Here is a 21,980-nt window from a genome sequence, read left to right on the forward strand (position 1 = left end):
GCTCTGCTTGTAGTATAGGACAAAGATGTTTAAAATTATATGAACAAAAGGAAGAAGATGATTTGAGTGAATGGTTGCTCCCCAGCAGAGATTGGGAGACTTCTGACGATGATATTACTGATGTGACATGGGTAAGAGAAAATGGTCATAGGCAAGCTCGTAAGGCTGGTGGCAGGGAAAGTCACTATGAACAGCGAGAGCGATTTAGTGGGGCAGAAAGTTTTAGCCCAGTAGCAGGGCGGGCATGGGCCATACAAGGGGAAGTTATACAGGCTCACCTGCACCAGGCTGTGGGAAATGAAAGACCCATTATGGTGAGGGTCCCATCTTCAATAACAGACTTGAATAATTGGAAAACAATGGCTGGGAATTACAGGAAAGACCCCAAGAAGGTGGCTAGTGCTTTTGAAATGATGGTTAAAATACAGGATGCAGACTGGAAGGATATAGAGGCAATAATGCAGGTTTTGTTTGATAGTAGAGAAGGAGACAATTTATTGAGTATCTAGAATACATGTGGAAGCTCAGGTTAACTCAGGAATTTTACAAGGAACTGTGGAGCATCATTTCCCCTCTGTTGATCCAAACTGGGACCCAAATATTAACGGACCCAGGCAACTGTTGACTCAATATCAGAAATGGATTTTGCTTGGAATTCAAAATGCTATGCCTAAGGCAATAAACATGTTTAAATTGTATGAGATTAGGCAAGATAGAAGAGTCCCCCACAGATTTCCTGAATAGAATGAAGGAGGTAGCCCACAAATATACAAATATTGACCCTGAATTGGAAAAGGGACAAAATCAATTAGCCCCTCTATTTGTGGGGCAGTCCTTGGATAATATTAGAAAAAAATTACAAGGAAATTATGTTTGAGATTGGGGAAAGTTGTTGGATGTTGCTTGGATTGCATATAGAAATAGAGCTAGTCAAAAGGAAAGAGTAAATATTAGATTGGTGGTGGTATTAGAGGAAAATACTAGGATCAGAGGAAGGGGCCAAGGATGGGGTGGACCCCTGAGAGGTGGTCTCCGGCCTGGGTTTCGGTTAGGTGATAATCCATGTGCATACTGCAAAAGGGATGTACACTGGAAACAAGAGTGCCACTTAAGAATTGGACCACCTCTGCACCCTTGCTCCCAGTAAGTGAGAAATGAGGGGGACTGGAGGAGTCTTTCCCAGCAGAACCTCTGGTTAAAGCGGAGCTGGGAAATGAAGTTGATGTTTTGGTAGATATTGGGGCTACTTACTCTGTTCTGAACACTTTAGAGGGGTAGCTAAGCAATAAGAATATAAGCACAGATGGTGCAACAGGGAACCCGTGAAAAACAAGAAAGAATTGAGAAACAGGGGATGTTAGTTAATCCTTACAAACAGTTAACAAAACATGGCCTTGGGAGAAGGAATAGACACCATAAATATGTCAAGCTGGGAAACAAGACAAGCTCAAGGAGAACCAAGTGGTTAATGAGACTAAACAGAAAATTATTAGAATTATGGGTAAACTATGCTAATTAGCATACTAAAAGATTCACCTTCGATCAAAGAAAGCCCCTCACTAACAAAGCCCCCTACCCACAGAACATAGGCAGTGAAAAAAAAGAATGCTGTACCTTTAAATGGAGACAAGGCTTGTAAGAATTAATGAGAATTAAGTGTGACTAAATGTAATTCTAAAGAATTGTTCAAAGTGTATAAAATGTTTTTCTATGTGTTGAGGTGTGTTAACTTTGTGGATTTGCCACTTAGCACCCATCTCTGGGCAGACATGCAATAAGCAAATATCTTGACTCTGTGTGTGGATTGGCTCTTGCACACCTGGTGAAGAACCCAGATTTGGGATAACAAATCAGGAAGGAGTCCTGAGCCAGAGTGGCTGAAGGGGATGCCTGTCTTAACATCCTTTAATACATTAAACCTATACTTATTGACTACTTGATACACAGCTAGTATACAGTCAACAATGAAGCCAGTCTAACAGATGCAGGGTAAAAAAGTCCCTTCATTGCCTGCCCACATCTCCCCCTCTATCTGAGGAGAAAGGAACTGAAAGGATCCTGCACCTGACATAGCCAAACTCCACAAGTTCCTTTATAATTAAAAAAAGTAACAGACCTAGAATTAAGTCACCCCCATTAATGTTCATCTTTTCTTCCAATTGGAAGTCCCAATATCCAGTTTCTATTCTGTTTTGATCTAGGTTTAAGTTTTAAAAAACATGATTCAGGTGCAAATCTTCAATTCAGATACACCAGACCTCATCAATGTATACAAGTGAATGAGAACAAAATGACAGTCATCTCTTGTTGGGGTCTGCAGCGGGTCTGCAGACAAGTTAGTTGACTTCAAAGACTTAGTCACGTACCTTTAAGACAGCCACAAATTGTCAGATATGTAAACAGGATGTGAAGAATCGGAACTTAGAACCGCAGCATACGGGCACCTACAGCAACAGCAAATAGCAAGCAAGAAGAACACAAAAATCTATCAGGGTCTGACAAATGTACTGTCTAAGATATATAAATAATTTGTATAAACAATAAAGGCCATTTTGTCTGAACCCAACTACACAGACATAATGTTTTTTCAGTCTGCCTCGACCTGCATCACCACAATCTCTAGGACACAAGAGAGAGACAGAGAAAAAGAAAGAACATGTATGAGCAATCTCTGCTCAGGAAAGGAATAGGCCTTTCTTAGCAATAATGTCTTGCCAACAGAAGAAACAGAGCCAATGAACTCAAGAGGGATTTGATACCATCTATCTACCACCATAGAAAGGTTGCCCAATGTTATAACGCAAAGTACTAGCAAACCAAAAGCAGTGAAGACAAAAATCTTTGCAAGCCTCCACAGATGTCCATCTCTGTAACAATGGATTTCACATACAGACTGGATCAAAAATGATAAAAAAGACATCAACAAATCCTAAATAGCAAGTGGTACAGAGAATAAATGTGTTTGTTCTTGCCAAATGAAGTTACAGTTTAAGCATCATAGATGAAATTACTAGTATAAAAGTCTAAGCTAGGGAAATTTGATTTTCTTGTTTGGGTTTTACCACACAATTATTCACTGATAGCTTACTCTTTTTTTCTTTTTTTTTTTTTTTTTTTTTCCCCCCCCCCCCCGGGTTTATTATAGCTTGTATCTTAAATTAGTTGCCAAGATAGCCTACAATTCTGACCACTGGAAATGCCACACTGGCATTTAAATCATAATTATTAAGAAGTCAGTTTCCAAAGAAAAAAGAGAAATTAGAATATCATTTAAGTGAATATCAATATTATAATGAGGCTAGCTTTAATCTTTATTAGAGAGATCATTCCCAATTAAGCTCCTTGGATAGAGTGCAGCAAGTTACAGAATGCTGTTCCAGATTGTTTCAAAGCAGAAAAAAGCATTAAAAGGCTAAAGTAATGGAATACAAAGCATATACAAGATTTGAAGTGCCTCTAGAACAGTTAAGCAATATTTTTTTTACTTCTTAAAGGCATTTATTACAAAGAAATAATTTTAGTATTTACCAAGACAGGCTCTTGATCTAAAGACTTACTGCTTCTTAGACCAAACTTAAAGTCGAGAGCACAATATCAATCAAAAGTGTTGAAACTTCAGTAAATTTCCAGTTAGCTTCTGTCACACATTCAGTAAATAAATTCCTTTTGAGGAATTGGTTATACTTGAAAACTTCAAGCTAAGAGAATATTCCCTCATGGGAAGCCATCAGGATTCATACAATATAAAAGGAAGTGGGACCTGATTCTTCTTTGTCTCATTTTTGTCCGAGAGCAGCAAAGGCTGGCTGCTCTGCAATCAAGTGTGCCAGGATTGGAGCACAAGAATAAGGCAAGCAGGAGCAGTGACCTCACCAACAAGGAGCCATAATGTGGAGCAGTAAATCCAGGTCAGGATTAGGGCTAGAGACAGTAGGTGGGGGTCAGAGGCAGTCCAGTGATCACCCAGCAAGTCTGTAGTGATGAGGTGAGGAAAGGGGTTGAAGAAATTTTAGTAGATCTAATTGCTTAACAATTACCTAGATTGTTGTTGATAAATAATGCTTTCTTTTACTAACCATTGTGTAAATTAACTGAAGCAAGGAGTCTGCAGTTCCTCCTGAAGGACAGTTCCTGATGAGAACTAGATAAAACCAACTCTATAGTTTGGACAAAGACCAAGGAACAACTGAGTCTGCACAAAGAGAGAAGGTAAAAAGCTCAGATCGAGGGAGACTACCAAGCCTTCATCCCCATGACCCCCACAAAGAGGCACCACACAAGCACAGTTGGGAGGGACTTATGGAAATGACTTCTTGGAACTAATTTTAATATGAAGCAGGAATAGGTCATGAATATGTATAGGTGTATTTGGAAACCTTATGTATATGCAACATTTGATTATATAAATTGAGGTAAATTGTTGCCCCAGGTGTGCACAGGTGAGACAACCTGACAACCTCCCCCCCCCCCCCTCCCCCCCCCCCCCCCCCCCCCCCCCCCCCCCGAGCTGAATAAACATACCTACTTTACAATCTGATAGACTGTGGAGTCTGATTCTGCATGTCAGAGGCAGGTCCAAGGCCAAGCTAGGAAGGCAAGCCAGTAGGTCCAGGTCACAGTCAGAATCACAGAGATCCAAGACCAGACACAAACATAGCTGCTACACATCTGTGATATAGCAATGTAGCACAGGCAGGGGCCAGTGGTAATGCTTCACCTTAAAAGCAGCTCCCAGGGGAAAAGGAGGATCAGGCTCTCACTTCTAGCTTTCTTCACAACAGCTCTTATCAGTGAAGGAGCTGACCTTGGACTCAGCCAGCTAAACTCTTTTACTTAGCCAACTAAATTCCTAGAAGGGGGTTGTGCTCCAGGTCCTTACAATTTTATTCCACAAATGTCAATGTCACTTCTGACTTTGAGTGGAACAGCCAATGAATACTACATAATTTATTTACCTTTTATATTGTAATGTGCAGCTAAAATGTACCACTGCCTGAGAACCATATTTTTTTAAAAAAATAAATTAAAATAAAATAAAATAAAAAGTTTATAAATCCTTAAATTCTAGAGAAATAGAAGGTCCAAAACCTTTGTTTCAATTAGAGTTAGTACCCTAATATTATTTTTCTTTGGGGGGTGGGGGTGGTGTGTTAAAGACTTCTAGAAAGGCTTGAAAAGGACAACAACAAAGATGTGGGAATTATATGTACATCAGGGAGGAGATGAAGAGAACAGGTGAGTTGTGCGAGTATAAAAATTCAAGGTATTTAATGTGAGCACATCAGCTCATTCCCACTCCCTTCTCCCCCTGCAAAATCAAATTAATTCAAATTTTACTGCTGCTATATCCTACATTTCCTTCTCAAGGATCTGAAATATTCTTGGATTACATTACTGAGAAGCAGATTTTAAATATTCAATAGTTTGCCTCTCCTTTCTCGGAGCCAATGAACCTCAAAGGCTTCCATGCACAGAAATTAAATAGATAAGCAAGAGCATACAAGAGATGCAGATTTTTTTAACATTCACAAAGAATGGATGAAAATATAAAATTTAAGCTTCACAGTCTATTTATAGTCTAATATATTTGCAAATTAAATCTCTTTGTTAAAGTCCCAACTAAAATGAGATTCACATCTGCTAACACAATGAGTTTACCTGGAAAATCAGGGATGCAGCCTACTATTGGACTCTTAAGCATTATCCTTAGCTGTGCTGCTGATCTCACACTAATCTGGCATGTTCTGTCCCATCCACTGCCCCCCTCCCCCCATATGATACATATAGATCACTCCTTGATCAATAAGGCATCCCAACAAGTTAACAGGTGATAAGAGAGGGGTGTTATTAACCCTGCCTACCCATTGGAGTGTTCAGGCCATAGCATCAGTGATCACCAACTTTTTGGGGTCCCTCCCCTCTTGCCTGTAGATACACTCCAGCAGCACGAGCAACTGTAGTTGATTACCCTCTTCTTAGTCCCTCCAGAGAGTTACCATATTCATGGACTCAACAGGATCGGCCTATTGCTAAACATATCCCTCCATCAGCCAAGCCCAAAGCCCACCTCCGTTGTGCAGGGGAACATTTACAAGTGGCATAGGCACCAAACTCCCCAGAAGCCTGCTCTCAAGCCATCAGCTATATCCTGTTGTCTCCAGTTTCCCAGCACATCTATAGCCACTGCAAGGGTGTCTCCTCATAGTAGTGGCTGTAAGTTTTTCTATATATCCCTAATCTTGCTATGAGTAAAGGACACATGCTGTCTGGTCACATTATGGGGAATGGTATTTCATTTCTCATAGGTCTGCCTAATTGCTGTAACTGGGGCTTCTTGATAGGACTCTGCTTTTAATTCATCATCAGAGTCCTTAAATTCACCATTCCAGTTTCCCAAGTTTTGGGATCCCAGTCCATGGCAGTCACCTTTAACCTCACCGACTGTTCTCCTAGCAGCACAGAAAGCTTGGCACATAGCTTTTAATTTTGCCAGCTCAATGCTACTAGCTGGTAACTTCTGATCAAGCACCTCTCTTTGCACTGAGCACTCATTAATGCTTCCTTTGGCAAACCATTACTCCATTAGAAAACATCACCTCCATTTGTGACCTTTGTTAAGCATTCCAATCTTTTTTGAGCTCTACTTGAAACATACAATATGTACTGATACACCCTCCACAGCAAATCAGCATCTCTCTCCCCTACTATTTTGTGTCTTATCCCTTCTGGCTAATTTCCTTGGATAATGCACTTGGAGACATCCCAGGTGTGACCCATGGCAAAAACACAGAAAGTTGACACTAAGAAGGGGAGAGTCAATAAGCAGCATAGTAGGTTGAGGTCATATGCATAAGAGTTTCTTCCTGCCACACTATTAGCATATCTGCTTTGGTGTTGGTCACCCACAGGTCACAATCCCTACAGGCCTGTACGTACTCCCCCCCTTCTGGCACAGTCATCCCTCCAAGACAGTATCCAACCATCCATGCCTTCTGATTTCTTTCTTAAATATGTTTGAGCAGGGGGTCCATGTTGCTTCTCCAATTTGATAAAGTTTTGGGATGCAGTGGGTTTTCTTCCACTGTTGTTTACATCCCTGTCAGTACTTCTTCAAAGGAAGAAACCTTGGCAACAAAGCAGTCTGGGAACAGACTAGCTGGAGAGCAGCTCTGCTGAAAAGGCCCTGGGGGGGGTCTTGGAAGACAGCAATGCTGAACATGAGCCAGCAGTATGCCCTGGCAAGCAAAGATGGACAACAGCATCCTGGGCAGGATTAAAAAGAGCATAAGCAGTAAATTTCAGGGAATGATTCTTCCTCTCTAGTCAACACTCATTAGACCACCTCTAGAATACCATATCCAGTTTTGCCACCCCCCCCCCCCACCTCACTCCCCCCCCCCCCCCCCCCCCCCCAATACAAGAAAAGCATTGACAAACTGGAGTGAGTTCAGCAGAAGGCCATCAGATGGTCAGGGGGCTGGAGCACTTGCCCTATGAGGAGAGGCTGAGAGTACAGGGCTTGTTCAGCCTGGAGAAGAGAAGGCTTCAGGGGGCTCTAACAGCAGCTTGCCAGTAGCCATGAGGAGATCATCAAGAAGACAGAGCCAGGCTCCTCACAGTGATGCATGGTGGGAGTATGAGAGCTAACCAGCATACGTTGAAACAAGAAAGGTTCAGACTGGATACAAGGAAAAACTTTTTCACCACAAGGACTGTCAAGCATTGAAAAAGGTTGCCCAGAGAGGTTGTGGAGTTTTCATCCTTAGAGATATTAAAAACCCAACTGAACACAGTCCTGGGAAGCCTGATCTAGTTAGTCCTGCTTTGAGCAGGGAGGGTTGGACTAGATGAACTCCAGAGGTGCCTTCCAACCTCAAATAGTCTGTAACTATTATGGAGAAGACTTACCCAAAATCTCTGGGCTCCATCTACTCTGCTCTAACAGTTTAGGCATGCACAGGAAAGAAACAAAGCAGCACAGATAAACTCTTAATAACTTTACATCCTTAGAACACATTTAGGGCAGGACACCAGACAGCAACCCAGGTAAACAACTGCTAATTGGCCTTAGATATGGAGTAAGTCAAAGATATTGGTGTGGGGTGATGCAACCACGGAGGCCAACAATAGCTTAGGCCAACCACATAAGTTCAAAAGCAATAAACAGTGAAGAGTATAGTCCCTTATGGGGAACATCAATACACAGATGTCCAACACCACACAGAAGTCTGAACACACAGTGTAACAGTAACACATAATGGCAGGGCCACTAACAAGGATCCAGACACATCAAGTAATCAGAATGGGTGTCTAGTTCCCCTAGAGTCCATGGTGCCTATCTAAACTGGACGAGAGAGGGAGCAGCCTAGACTGCTGCAAGTGTGAAGTACAAGCACGTCACAGAAGAGGAATCTTAGGATAGAAATCACTATCCCCCCCCACTATACTCATCACACTTGATAAATTTCATGTCACTGAGTGATGTGGTTCTGTTCCTGCTGTTACCTTACCCCTAAATGCCTGAATTTTTAACCAAAGTATCAGTGGTATTGAATTCTCCTTTTTTAATGTTAGGCACCTTTGTTTTCAGGGAATTCTATAATTTTGCACACTGAATGCATTTGTGGGGATTTCTTTCTGTTGTGTATTGAGTGTACAACCCAAGCCTTTTCACATACTGTGTTTTGACAATCTGAGTAGGACCACAGCCCTTGGAATGCTTGTTTGAGACCCTGTCTATTCATAGGCTGAGTACAGGTATTTGCACAGAATTTTGTTTTCTTTGTGGTGAGGACATATAATAAGGAACAAGTGTTTGCATATGTGATGAAAATTTATTAAATTGATTAATGCTTATGAAAAAGCCTTTGTCTTTAATTAGAGATCACTTAACTTGGGCAGGGAGCTCAGGGAGCTCAAGGACAATTTTAATGAGCAGGTGGTGTTTGTCTTGAGACCCCTGAACAAGCAAGATATCAGCAGGACCATCTAGACAATAAATATTGTGTGCAGCTATGTCATGACAGTAACTCCACCACTCTCAGGCATATGGCCAATGTCCCTGGCGTGTGTGTGAGCCTTATGAATCATGAGATAGTGCATGCCTGCATTTAACCTAAATTTAAAAGTTTACATATATTAGGTGTGTAAACTATTTTTGTTTTTCACTGAGTATAAAGGTGGGCAAGCTCTGGGACTGGGCCAGAAGCCTCACCTACGAGTGGATGCACCATGTAGGAATTTTCCCAGTTACCAAGAGACTCCTGGCACCAGCTGCAATGGGGCTTCCCAGTCAAAGTGTGGGCCTGGATGATGTTAATGTGGTAACTGGTGATGTATCCTTTTCTTAGTCTCTGTAACACTTTGCAGTAATGATCTGATGCTTTGCTCCTATTGCTCTTTTATCATACTGTGCACAATAACTAGTACTGTTTCCTTTTATCATATTTCATGCTGTTTTTCTTTATTATAGTTTAATGTAATAAACTGCATTTATTCTTATACTTGGTTTGGAATTCATTTTTGCTTGGTATCCAGTCAATCAGCAAAACAGCATGGAACCCTGTAATATGTATGATTGTTTGTCAGGTGTATGTGGGGTCTGTGTGATGTGAGAGATATCAGTGTTTCCCAAAAAGAGTATAACCTCATACCATAGTCAGATGCAGAGTGCTGTAGCATTTGTAACCAAGCAATTGGGATTGCAAACCAGCTGGTTAAAACTAACACTTGTTTCAGGGTGCCAGGTGAACAGTATGCAGATATACTGCAATATCTGGCATCTTGTTTGTGAGTACAAGCCAAGGAGTACAAAAAGATGAGATGTTTGCAAATGAGTGCATGAGATCTGCTGGCCAGCACTGAGTCTGATTCACCAGAGAGTAAGAGGAAGATCAGGACATTTGTCTTGTCCATGTTTATATGTGTATGTAGTGGCTGTAAAAGCACTGTTCTTCCATCTTTGTTGATCTATTGATGGTTGACCATACCTGTGCCTATTGGGAATTTATGCTCAGACCTGGGAAAAGCAGAAGCCCTAGCAAACTGAAAGAGGTGAGATGACCCTAAAGCAAAGTCCACAGAACTTGGCTGCCCCTTAACAACTGTTGTAAGGAGGGAATGGCTGGTACAGAACCTCTAAATGAGGAAGGGACTGCTCCTTTTGCAAATGTGTCCAAATCATTAGAGTCTGAAACCAAAATGTGTAACATTCACTTGAAGGAGTATATTGAGGGTCTATTGAAAGCTAAAGAACACCACAATTATTGAGCCTTGCTATATTTGCCATAAAGCAGACAGAGACCCAGAGGCTGAGCTCTCTGCAAACTAGTCCCTGGAATGTGAGAAAATGTTATACAAGAAAAATAAACAATTGCAAAAGGATGTCTCCTCAACCTAAAGAGAGATTCAATTTATACAGAACTGAGCATTCAGACTCTGAGTTATAAAGGGAAAAAAAACAAACTATAAACCTTTGTAAAAGGTAAAGCATACAGAAATCAATTCCACTTTCCTATGAAGAAACACCTAATTCTTGTCTGTGTCTCACCTCCCTTTTTCCAATAATCCCCTCCTCCCTTTTTGATTCATTTTGCTATAAAACACTGCTTAATCCTTTAAACCCTGTAAATAATGTACCTATTAAAAATATCTAACAACCCACGGCTTCCGTCACTAGACAAATACTTGCCACCCCTGCTAGTTAACAAGAAGTGGTTGAACAGAGCACACTGGGGCCTGATAGTCTGGTATAACTCTGCAAGCAGCATAGGAAATTTGTGTTGCAAGGATGCTTGGAGAAGGACCTTGAGCCAAGGGGTTCTTTAAGGCGAAAAGAAAAGAAAAGAAAAGAAAAGAAAAGAAAAGAAAAGAAAAGAAAAGAAAAGAAAAGAAAAGAAAAGAAAAGAAAAGAAAAGAAAAGAAAAGAAAAGAAAAGAAAAGAAAAGAAAAGAAAAGAAAAGAAAAGAAAAGAAAAGAAAAGAAAAGAGCAGCAGCAGCAGCTAGGGACACCCTTCCTCCTTCCCATCCCCCAAGCCAGGAATCCTTAAAACTTATGCCCTTAGAAGAACCAAATAATAAGAATAATCTATTCCCTGACTTTTTAGAATAAAATGCTAGGCTGGGGAACTGGGTTATTCAACAGAAGAGAAAATGCGTGAAATCTGGATCCTTGCAAAACTACTTCCAAATCTAACCAATATGCAAAATTTAAATCATCAGTATTACCAAAACCCTCCCCTAAAGAACTCAAAACTGTGTGCAGTACATTGGGTACCTTTTAAACTGTTACATTTACCAGTATGACTACCCAATACCCTTAAAGGCAGCAAAAGGGGGGATGCAAAGCAAAACAAAATAGTAATTTAGAGATAAAAACTTAGTGCCAAATTGTAATTTCAATTTAATTAAAAATTAAATTTCAAATTTAAACTAATTGTAAGTTTGGTAACTTCAGGAGTTGATTAGGAAATAGAGTCCTTGTATTCTGCTGGATACTAACACATCCACTAAAGTATGAAGAGAAAAGAAGAAAAAGATGAACAGAAAAACTTAGAAATTGAAATAGATCCAATTTAAAGGTGTTACTCTCCAAAAAAGAGAAACCCTGTTTCTCTAAAGTGAGTATGGACATATTTCCTATTTTTTTCCTAGTGATCAATAACAAATCCCTGATATACAAGTGTAATGTCTATGCATGGTCTGTGTGTGCTCACACACGTATGTATTAATATCACGTTATGTGTTTACAAAACATACTGTGCACAATATTGGAAGGGACTGGAGGGGCTAGGGGAACTTCATAAAATAATAGATTCATAGAATTATCATAGAATGGTTTGGGTTGGAATGGACCTTAAAGATCATCAAGTTCCAACCCCCCTGCCATGGGCAGGGACACCTTCCACTAGACCAGGCTGCTCAAAGCCCCATCCAGCCTGGCCCTGAACACTCCCAGGGATGGGGCATCCACAGCTTCTCTGGGCAACCTATTCCAGTGCCTTACCACCCTCACAGTAAAGAATTTCTTCCTAATGTCTAATCTACATCTACCCTCTTTTGGCTTAAAGCCATTACCCTCTGTCTTATCACTACATACCCTTGTAAAAAGTCCTTCTCCAGATTTCTTGTAGGCCCCTTTTAGGTACTGGAAGGCTGCTATAAGGTCTCCCCAGAGCCTTCTCTTCTCGAGGCTGAGCAACCCCACCTCTCTCAGCCTTTCTTCATAGGATAGGTGATCCAGCCCTCTGATCATCTTCATGGCCCTCCTCTGGACTCGGTCCAACAGGCCCATGTCCTCCTTAGGCTGGGTGCCCCAGAGCTGAATGCAGTACTCCAGGTGGGGGGTCTCATGAGAGTGGAGTAGAGGGGAAGAATTACCTCCCTCAACCTGTTTTCCATGCTTCTTTTGATGCAGCCCAGGATTTGGTTGGTTTTCTGGGCTGAAAGCACCATCCTCCATCCCTGGAAAGGTGATGGAACAGCTCATCCTGGAGGTCACCTCGAAGCATGTGGAGGAAAAGAAGGTTATCAGGAGTATTCAACATGGATTCACCAAAGGGAAATCATGCCTGACCTACCTGATAGCCTTCTATGATGGAATGACTGGATGGATAGACAAGGGGAGAGCAATGGATGTGACTACCGTGACTTCAGTGAGGCTTTTGACACCATCTCCCATAACATCCTCATAGGTAAGCTCAGGAAGTGTGGGTTAGATGAGTGCTCAGGAAGTGTGGGTTAGATGAGCAGACAGTGAGGTGGATTGACAACAGGCTGAACGGCAGAGCTCAGAGGGTTGTGTTCAGCGGTGCAGAGTCTAGCTGGAGGCCTGTAGCTAGCGGTGTTCCCCAGGGGTCAGTACTGGGTCCAGTCCTGTCCAACTTATTCATTATTGACCTGAATGAAGGGACAGTGTACCCTCAGCAAGGCTGATGATGATACAAAACTGGGAGGAGTGGCTGATCCGCCAGAAGGCTGTGCTGCCATTGAGCAAGACCTGAACAGGCTAGAGAGTTGGGCAGAGAGGAACCTAATGAAGTTCAACAAAGGCAAGTGTAGGGTCCTGCACCTAAGGAGGAACATCCCCGTGCACCAGTACAGGCTAGGGGATGACCTGCTGGGGGGAAGCTCTGCAGAGAAGGACCTGGGATTTCTAGTGGACAAGTTGCCCATGAGCCAGCAGTGTGCCCTTGTGGCCAGGTGGCCAATGGTATCCTGGGGTGCATTAGGAGGAGCATGGCCAGCAGGTTGAGGGAGGTTATCCTCCCCCTCTACTCTGCCTTGGTGAGGCTGCATCTAGAGTGTTGTGTCCAGTTCTGGGCTCCCCATTTCAAGAGAGACAGGGAACTACTGGAGAAGGTACAGTAGAGGGCTACGAAGATGATTAGGGGACTGGAACATCTCCCTTATGACGAAAGGCTGAGGGAGCTGGGCCTGTTTAGTCTAGAGAAGAGAAGACTCATAAAGATGAATTATTTATAGCTTGGTGGGCCCATGACACTTCAGGCCACCAAGGAAGAGATCCAATATATAGATGGGCCCAAGATCAAGGGGTGGACTTAACCATGGACACTATTGAACAGGTAATCCATGAATGTGAAATGTGTGCTGCAATTAAGCAAGCCAAGCGGTCAAAGCCTCTTTGGTATGGAAGACGATAGTTAAAATATAAATACGGGGAGGCTTGGCAGATTGACTATATCACACTCCCACAGACTTACCAAGGCAAGCGCCATGTGCTTACAATATCCTGTGCACCATGCCATGGCCCAAAACAGTATCCTGGGCCTTGAAAGACAAGCCTTGTGGCGACATGGAAAGAAAGAATTGAATCAGAGAATGGAACTAATTTCTGAAACAAACTCATAGACACTTGGGCCAAATAGAATGGTATTGAGTGGGTATATCACATCCCCTATCATGCATCAGCTTCTGGGAAAAATAAATGATACAACAGACTATAAAATACTACACTGAGAGCAATGGGTGATGCGACTTTCAAACACTGGGATACACATCTAGAAAAGGCCACCTGGTTAGTCAACTCCAGAGGATCTGCCAGCCAAGCTGGCCCTGCCCAATGAAAGCTTTTAAAAACTGTAGAAGGGGATAAAGTTCCTGTAGTGCACCTTAAAAATATGTTTGGAAAGACAGTCTGGGTTATTCCTGCCTCAGGCAAAGGCAAAACTATTTGCAGGATTGCTTTTGCTCAAGGGCCTGGGAGCACTTGCTGGGTAATGGAGGAGGATGGGGAAGTTCGATGTATGCCTCAAAGGGATTTGATTTTGGATGAAAACAGCCGATGAATTTAGTTGTGTCACTTCTATATACCTATTAGTACACTGGGTATCTTGTAGCACCCATCTCTGTAGAGGGATTTTTAAAGGACCGAGGACATATGTTACCATTGTCCGGCTTGGACAACCCAGGCCTGTTAGTTGAAGCTGCAGAGCAACTTTAAATTGTCCTTGGAACAAGCAGGGTGAGAAAGAAAACAAGCTATGCACAAACAAGAAGCCAGGTGCAGAGCAAGTCCTGGGAACTGCGAAATCAACACACTCTCATCAGCACACTCTGATCAGGTGCCTGCAGCATGCTCACCAATCAGCGACGCGGATGCCCACGTGACCAGAAACTTTTATCCAATCACCTGTGTGTTAAGTCGTGTGAGCAGTTGGTTTAAGTTATAACTATGACCTGTTTGTTTAATAAAGTGAGCACGGCATGTAGCCATATTGGTGTGATTGTTGTGACTTGGTCGACTCTCCACGGGGGACCCTCTTCATCTGGCGCCCGAACAGGGACCCATTTATTCACTTAAATGCGGTTCGTTTAAATGCGGTTTAGCTTAAATGTTTTTCACTTAAATGCGGAAGTCACCATGCATCGGACCCGAAGGGAAGTTGTCCGATTAGGGAGCTGGAGGTCGGAGGCGGGCAGATCCTGGAAGGCAAAAAGCGGAGTCCAGAGTTCAGTGTAGAGCTGCAGATTACACCCCCGCTGGAGGTAAGACCGCGACAAGTAAATCGCAACAGGGCTCTCCACTGATATCCTCTCTGAGAGAGGGGAGGGCACTAAGGAAGACCGTGATGAGTGCGGCGGGGCTCTCCGCTAATACCCTTTCTGTGAGAGGGGGGAGCACTAAGGAAGGCCGCGGCCAAAAAAAAACAAACGTGGCAGGGCTCTCCACTGATATCCTTTCTGCGAGAGGGGGGAGCTCTCAGGAAGACTGCAATGGAATTAGATGCGGCAATTAAACTGTTAATTAGCATCCTCTTTAAGAGAGGGGAGAGCATTAAAGAAACAGAAGTGGAGACCTTAGTTCGCTCGGCACGAAAAAAGAATAAGATTCCCAAACCCACGTTATTGTTTAGTATTACGGAATGGAGAGAAGTGGGAAATTGCCTCTGGGATACTACGATCAAGGGAGGTAAAGAAGGAAAAGAAGCTAAAGCGTTAGGAGCTACGTGGAGGTCTATAATTAACACTCTGGAAACTATGAAGGCGGAAAAAAATATAGCGGCAGCAGCTATAGAAGCATTGGGAGGAGATGTGGTAGAAAAGCCAATAGAACAGAAGGGTGATTCACCTAAGCCTTCTCTCTTGGCTACATTTTTCGGAGTTGGGCATACTCATCCTATGAAGGGTATGTCAGCCTCTGTGTGTTCAAAAGTACAGGAGTTTTTAGATAAGACAGCAGACAAACCGGAAGTTACTCCTCAGAGGTCTGTTGTAACTGAGCTGAAACCGGAATAGGCGGCTGAGCCTCCCCAGGAAGGAGGAGCAGCGAGTCATGCTGCACCAGTTGGAGCTGTGGGTAGAGCAAGACCAAAACGGAGGGTGGCTACAGATCATAGGTCAAATCAGGGAGGGCAAAAGCGCTGTCCAATGTCGTATCCTCCTCTTCCTGAAACATCATCCGACGAATTTGAGGAGGAAGGCGGGGAAAAGCTTTGTGATAACAATACAGAGAAATCCTTACAGGAGGTAATAGATAAATGAACAAACCTGGAAAACGAGTTGAAATGAACCTGCCTACTACTTCAGTACCTGTAATTCCTCCAGTTAGCCCAACTACACCTCCGATGCTGAACTCGAGAAAAGATCCAATTCTACAGCATTGGTCTGGTGTTGTTCGTGATGCTATTTTGGAGGGTGATTAGCAGGTGACTAGCTCGTTAGCTTGTCCAGTACTGGTTAATAATCTTGATGCACATAATTGGGACATGATTTATGGACAGTTAATGATCAGATTTTAGCAATGGGAGTGTTGCAACCTGGTCTTCCAACTCCTACAATGATCCCTCAGAATTGGCAAATTGTTGTGATAGACTTGGAAGACTGTTTCTTCACGATTCCCTTACACCCTGATGACACACAAAAAACCTCACTAACGAAGACTTGCAATCATTCCGATCCTGGTTGCATGGCACCGAAGCCAACAGTCCTCAAACTTGTTCACCAGAACAGCGGGCTGCCCTAGAAGTTGTGTCCCGCAAGATTCAGAATGGCTGGTGTGGTTGCTGAATGGTGAATCATCCGTTATCTTTTTTGGTTTGTAATGTTGCCATTTCACCTTTTGCCCTTAGTTTACAGTGGCAAAAGAAAAAGTGGGAAAATACAGCGATCGTTTTAGAGTGGTTGGTTTTGCCATTGCAACCCAGACATTATATTTTAAGTTGTCCTGAAGCAGTAGCGGCCTTGGTGAGAAAAGGAAGAGACAGGTTTGTTGGAATTGATGGGACTGAACCAGCAGATATCAGCATTCCAGTCCGTGGTGATGATTATGAGTGGCTCCTGAGACATTCAACAGCCATACAGGAAGCCTTGATGGGTTATGCAGGTGTTGTTCACAACAACAGGCTAAAAGAACCTCTCTGGAAGATGATAGAACATTACCAGTGGATTGCAAGACCATTATGCTCAAAAAGACCAGTTGAAGGGCCAACGGTGTTCACAGATGCAGGACGAAAGATGAAGAAGGCTGCGTGTGTTTGGCAATCCGATAATCAGTGGCAGAAACACGTGATCACCGGTGAACCAGGGGACAACCTTCAAACCTTAGAACTGAAAGCAGCGTGTTGGGTATTGGGAAACTGGAACAACACACCTGTAAACATAGTATCAGACTCATTGTACGTAGTTGGTGTAGTACAGCACATTGAAGATGCCTTGCTGAGAGAGGCAAAGAATCAACATCTTGGTGACATGTTTATACAACTGCGTAGTACTCTTCGACAGAGAAAACATGAATTTTGTATTATGCATATTAGAAGTCATCAGTGGACCATTGGTTTGGGCGAAGGTAATGCTAGAGCTGATGAAGCAGTCAGCTGTCTGGCAATAACTCCTCCAACAAAGAAGTTTGAAGAAGCTCGTAACAGCCACAAGATGTTTCATCAGAATGCAAAGTCTTTACATCGACAGTATCAAATACTAATAGCAGATGCAAAGGGTATTGTCCGCTCCTGTCCTCAATGTAGTCATCATGGACCTGGTTTAGGGGTGGGCACTAACCCAAAAGGTCTGAAGGCACTTCAGGTTTGGCAAATGGATGTAACACATGTACCTGACTTTGGGAAGCTTAAGTATGTGCATGTCACAATTGACACCTATTCTCATTTTATATGGGCCACGGCACAAACCGGTGAAAAGGCATTACATGTGGAGAGACACTTAATGCCTTGTTTTGCTGTCATGGGAGTACCTGTAGAAATACAGACATACAATGGTCCAGCATATAGTAGTCAACGAGTCGCTAGGTTTATGACAACTTGGGGAATTAAACACATCAAAGGGATTCCTCATTCCCCAACGGGGCAAGCAGTTGTTGAAAGGGCAAACCGTACCCTGAAGGATTATCTTCAGAGACAGAAAGTATCGCAGGACATAGCTGTAACTAAACGGTTGACTAAGGTGTTGTTTACCTTAAACTATCTCTCCCTTACGGAGGGTAGAGAGGGACCACCTGTTGTTATACATCACCAAACAGCGCGAGGGAACCAAACAACTACAGTTCCTGGTTTGAATGTTCTGTATAAAAATATGGCTTCAGGTGTATGGGAAGGACCTAATCCCGTGTCATTTATCGGTAGAGGTTATTTTTGTATCTCCACAGATAAAGGACCTATATGGATCCCTAGCAAGTTTGTGTGACCTGTATGTCAACATCAGAAGACGGAAGAGAAGACTCAAGAGCGAGCAGACGGAATAAACTGTCTATGTTGTAAGGGATGTAAACCACGGGTATTGTGCCAATGTATGCTATGTGGGGTAAAACAGTTCTGTAAGACAAAGCTTAAATGTACATGGTGTAAAGAGTGTATGTGTTTAATTAGTAACCGGGCATGAAGCAAGAGAAAACATACAACTAGTGTAATACCATGCTGACTGGAGACAATATACATCATCAGAATCTGTGAAAGCATAGATTTGTGGGGTGGAATGTAAAAAAAAAAAAAATTGTGGAAATTGCAGGACTAAACATGTTTAAGTGGTGGACTTGGTTTACGGTCTTGATGAATTTTTTACCCATTGGCCAAAGTATTTTTGACATCTTGCCTAGGACAAACATATGGGTGACGTGGGCAAATATCACAGGAGTAACAGACTTTTGTTTAAGTCTGCAAGAGGCAGACAACCCCTTTAGAACTTGCTTAATTGGTATTCCCCTGCAAGAGAATGAAACAAATTTTGATGTTTTTTGGAATGTTAAAACAGTGGATCTGACTTCCAATCAGAATGGTACATGTATGAGTCTAAATGGGCAATATGTTTGGCCTTCTATGCGTAATGCAGCATGGCAGAAGACGGTTATTGAGAATTTAAATCAACCACATCATTTACCTTTGCAGGAGTTAGACCTATTGGCTAGCGTTGTACCTGTTGAATATGTTAATGTTACTGCAACTGATATGGCAGACTGTACCCACATGTCATCACCACTTCAACCCGTGAATGGCACCGGAGTAATTTGGTTTGGTGACCCATGGCAGTTATGGCTAACACGTCAAGGTGAATGGGGGTTTTATGCAGGGTTTCAAAATCTAACCAGTTCACCTAGTTGGGGTGAATTGAAAACTGGGGGTTTCCATGTAGATGTATCAGGGGGTTATCAGTTGCCACCGGGAGTCTTTTTGATATGTGGGGACAGAGCGTGGCCAGGGATTCCTTTGTATCCTGTCGGTGGACCGTGTTATTTAGGGCGTTTAACTTTGCTCCACATATGAAAGGCTTATTGAAAATGGCTCCACAATCTCATAGATCACGGAGGGCACAGCGCACCTTTGATGAAACATGTAATGACCAAGTCGATCTACATTCCATAACCGCAAATGTCCTAGCCTCCATATTTATGCCGGGAGCAATGACAGCATTAAATGCTAAGAATATACAAAGGTTAGCTTGCTGGGGAGAGAAACAATTTAATCTTACATCGCAGATTTTAAGTTTGTTATTGCTTGATGTAGATAGTGTTAGGCATGCTACGTTACAAAATACAGCTGCAATAGATTTTTTTTTATTAGCACATGGACAAGGTTGTGAAGATTTTGAAGGGATGTGTTGTATGAACCTTTCCGATCATTCCATATCGATGCACAAGAAGTAGTGACAATTGCAGGGAAACATGAAGCATGTTTTTGCTGATGATAATCCTTTCGATGAATGGTTGAGAGGATTGGGGATAACAGGTTGGTTAAAGGCGTTATTGATGGAAGGAATACGCTTTGTTATAATCATTGTTGTAATGTCTTTAGTTTTTAGCTGTTTATTTTCTTGTTTGCAGAAAGGTTTACCATCTATTGTGAAACAGACATGGGTTGTCCAAAAAGGAAAAGGGGGATATGTAGAGGGATTTTTAAAGGACCGAGGACATATGTTACCATTGTCCGGCTTGGACAACCCAGGCCTGTTAGTTGAAGCTGCAGAGCAACTTTAAATTGTCCTTGGAACAAGCAGGGTGAGAAAGAAAACAAGCTATGCACAAACAAGAAGCCAGGGACAGAGCAAGTCCTGGGAACTGCGAAATCAACACACTCTCATCAGCACACTCTGATCAGGTGCCTGCAGCATGCTCACCAATCAGTGACGCGGATGCCCACGTGACCAGAAACTTTTATCCAATCACCTGTGTGTTAAGTCGTGTGAGCAGTTGGTTTAAGTTATAACTATGACCTGTTTGTTTAATAAAGCGAGCACGGCATGTAGCCATATTGGTGTGATTGTTGTGACTTGGCCAACTCTCCCCGGAGGACCCTCTTCGCATCTCTACCACTTTGGATTTGAAGATCTGAACCTGACACCTTTTCAACTGCCACACCAATGAAGAATGAGTTTGGTAAGCCAGATCAGCACAGCCATAATAGTATCAGAACTGGCTTCAAAATGGAACAATCCAACACCTCGTACCATCTTCCCTGCCCTGCACTGAAAAACTGATATAACAGATGGAGCCCAACATCATGGACAAAATGAACTCAATGGACTTCAGAGGGATGGTCCATAGACTAAGGGAATGATATCTGTGTATTCATGTTAAAGGACAGGAGAGGTGATGATGTACTGGAAAATGTATCATAACATAAATGGTATGGAATATGGGGCAGATACTGTTTTGGTTTTGGCTGGGACAGAGTTAATTTTTTTTCTTGGTGGCTAGTGCATTGCTGTTTTGGATTTGGTGTGGGAACAGTGTGGTCAGGGACTTCTTGATTTCTCAGGCCTTGCTGGTGGGAGGGCTGCAGGGGCACTGGGGGGGTGGCTGGGACTGCAGGTCATTGCTCAGGGACTGGATGGGCATTGGTCGGTGGGTACTGAGCAGTTGTATTGTGCATCACTAGTTTTCTTTTCTCCCTTCCCTTTAGACTTCATTCCTCTGCCCTTCTCCCTCCTTTTCACTGCAACTGTTATTATTATTGTTCTTTCATTTTTATTCTATTTCAGTTCTTAAACCGTTCTTATCTCAACCGTCAAGTTTTGCATTCCTTTCCCATTCTCCTCCCCACCCCCCTGGGTGAGGGGGAGTGAGCCAGCAGCTGTGGCTGCATGGCAATTAATTAACAGCTGGGGTTAAAACATGACACCATGTACATGAACTGAGAGGGAAGACAGGTGTTAAGAAGGGGTCACCCAAGAAGGCTGTCATTATAGTGGCTGTAGAGACACAAGAAGGCAATCAGTGCTCTCCCAGACACAGAAGAACTGAAATCACCTCCCTTGATCCTGGTGAGGGGACTTCTGGTCTAGCACTGCAAGGGTCAGACAGTGAATACTCTGACCAGGAACAGGAATAGAGGGTCCCTGCCTTTGGCCAGGAGGAGGAAAGGGATGACTGGGTACACTGGACCATGTGGATTCAGTGGCCTGGCATATCAGACCCACAGAAGTATAAGGCTTTGGTAGACACTGGTCTGATGGAGGGTGGAGGTTAACAGTTGACAATCATGGCTTGAATTAAGTGATACCAGCACTGAGTGCTGCTGTACCAAACATGTTAGAGCTTCAATATGAACTGGAGTTGAAGGCAGCTAAGTGGTATGCTACAATTGACTTTGCCAATGGGTTTTTCTCAATTTCTTTGGCAGCAGAGTGCAGGCCACATTTTGCTTTCACGTGGAGGGGTGTGCAATACACCTCGAATCGACTGCCCCAGGGGGTGGAAGCACAGCCCTACCATTTGTCATGGACTAATCCAAACTGCAATGGAAAAGGGTGATGCCCCTGAACATCTACAATACGTCAGTGATATCATTGTGTGGGGCAACTAAGCAGAAGAAGTATTTGAGAAGGGGAAAAAGAGTAATTCAGATTCTTCTGAAATCTGGTTTTGCCATAAAGAAAAGCAGCATCAAGGGACCTGCACAGGAGATTCAGTTCTTGGGAATAAAATGGTAGGATGGGCGTCATCATGTGCCTATGGATGTGGTCAACACAATAGCAACTGTGTCTCCACCAGCTAACAAGAAGGAAACACAAGCTTT

General features: G+C 42.9%; 1 protein-coding gene across 1 annotated transcript in view; it reads right to left on the reverse strand.

The window, feature by feature from the left end:
* LOC129734628 (amyloid-beta A4 precursor protein-binding family A member 1-like) overlaps positions 1-21,980 on the reverse strand; it is a 137,307-nt gene that overhangs the window by 88,984 nt on the left and 26,343 nt on the right. The window contains exon 2 of the mRNA XM_055698264.1: positions 2,367-2,444. The gene's annotated coding sequence lies outside the window, so the exon portion shown is untranslated. The remainder of the gene's footprint in view (positions 1-2,366; positions 2,445-21,980) is intronic.

Source organism: Falco cherrug, chromosome W (assembly GCF_023634085.1).
Source record: "Falco cherrug isolate bFalChe1 chromosome W, bFalChe1.pri, whole genome shotgun sequence".
NCBI classification, from domain to species: Eukaryota; Metazoa; Chordata; class Aves; order Falconiformes; family Falconidae; genus Falco; species Falco cherrug.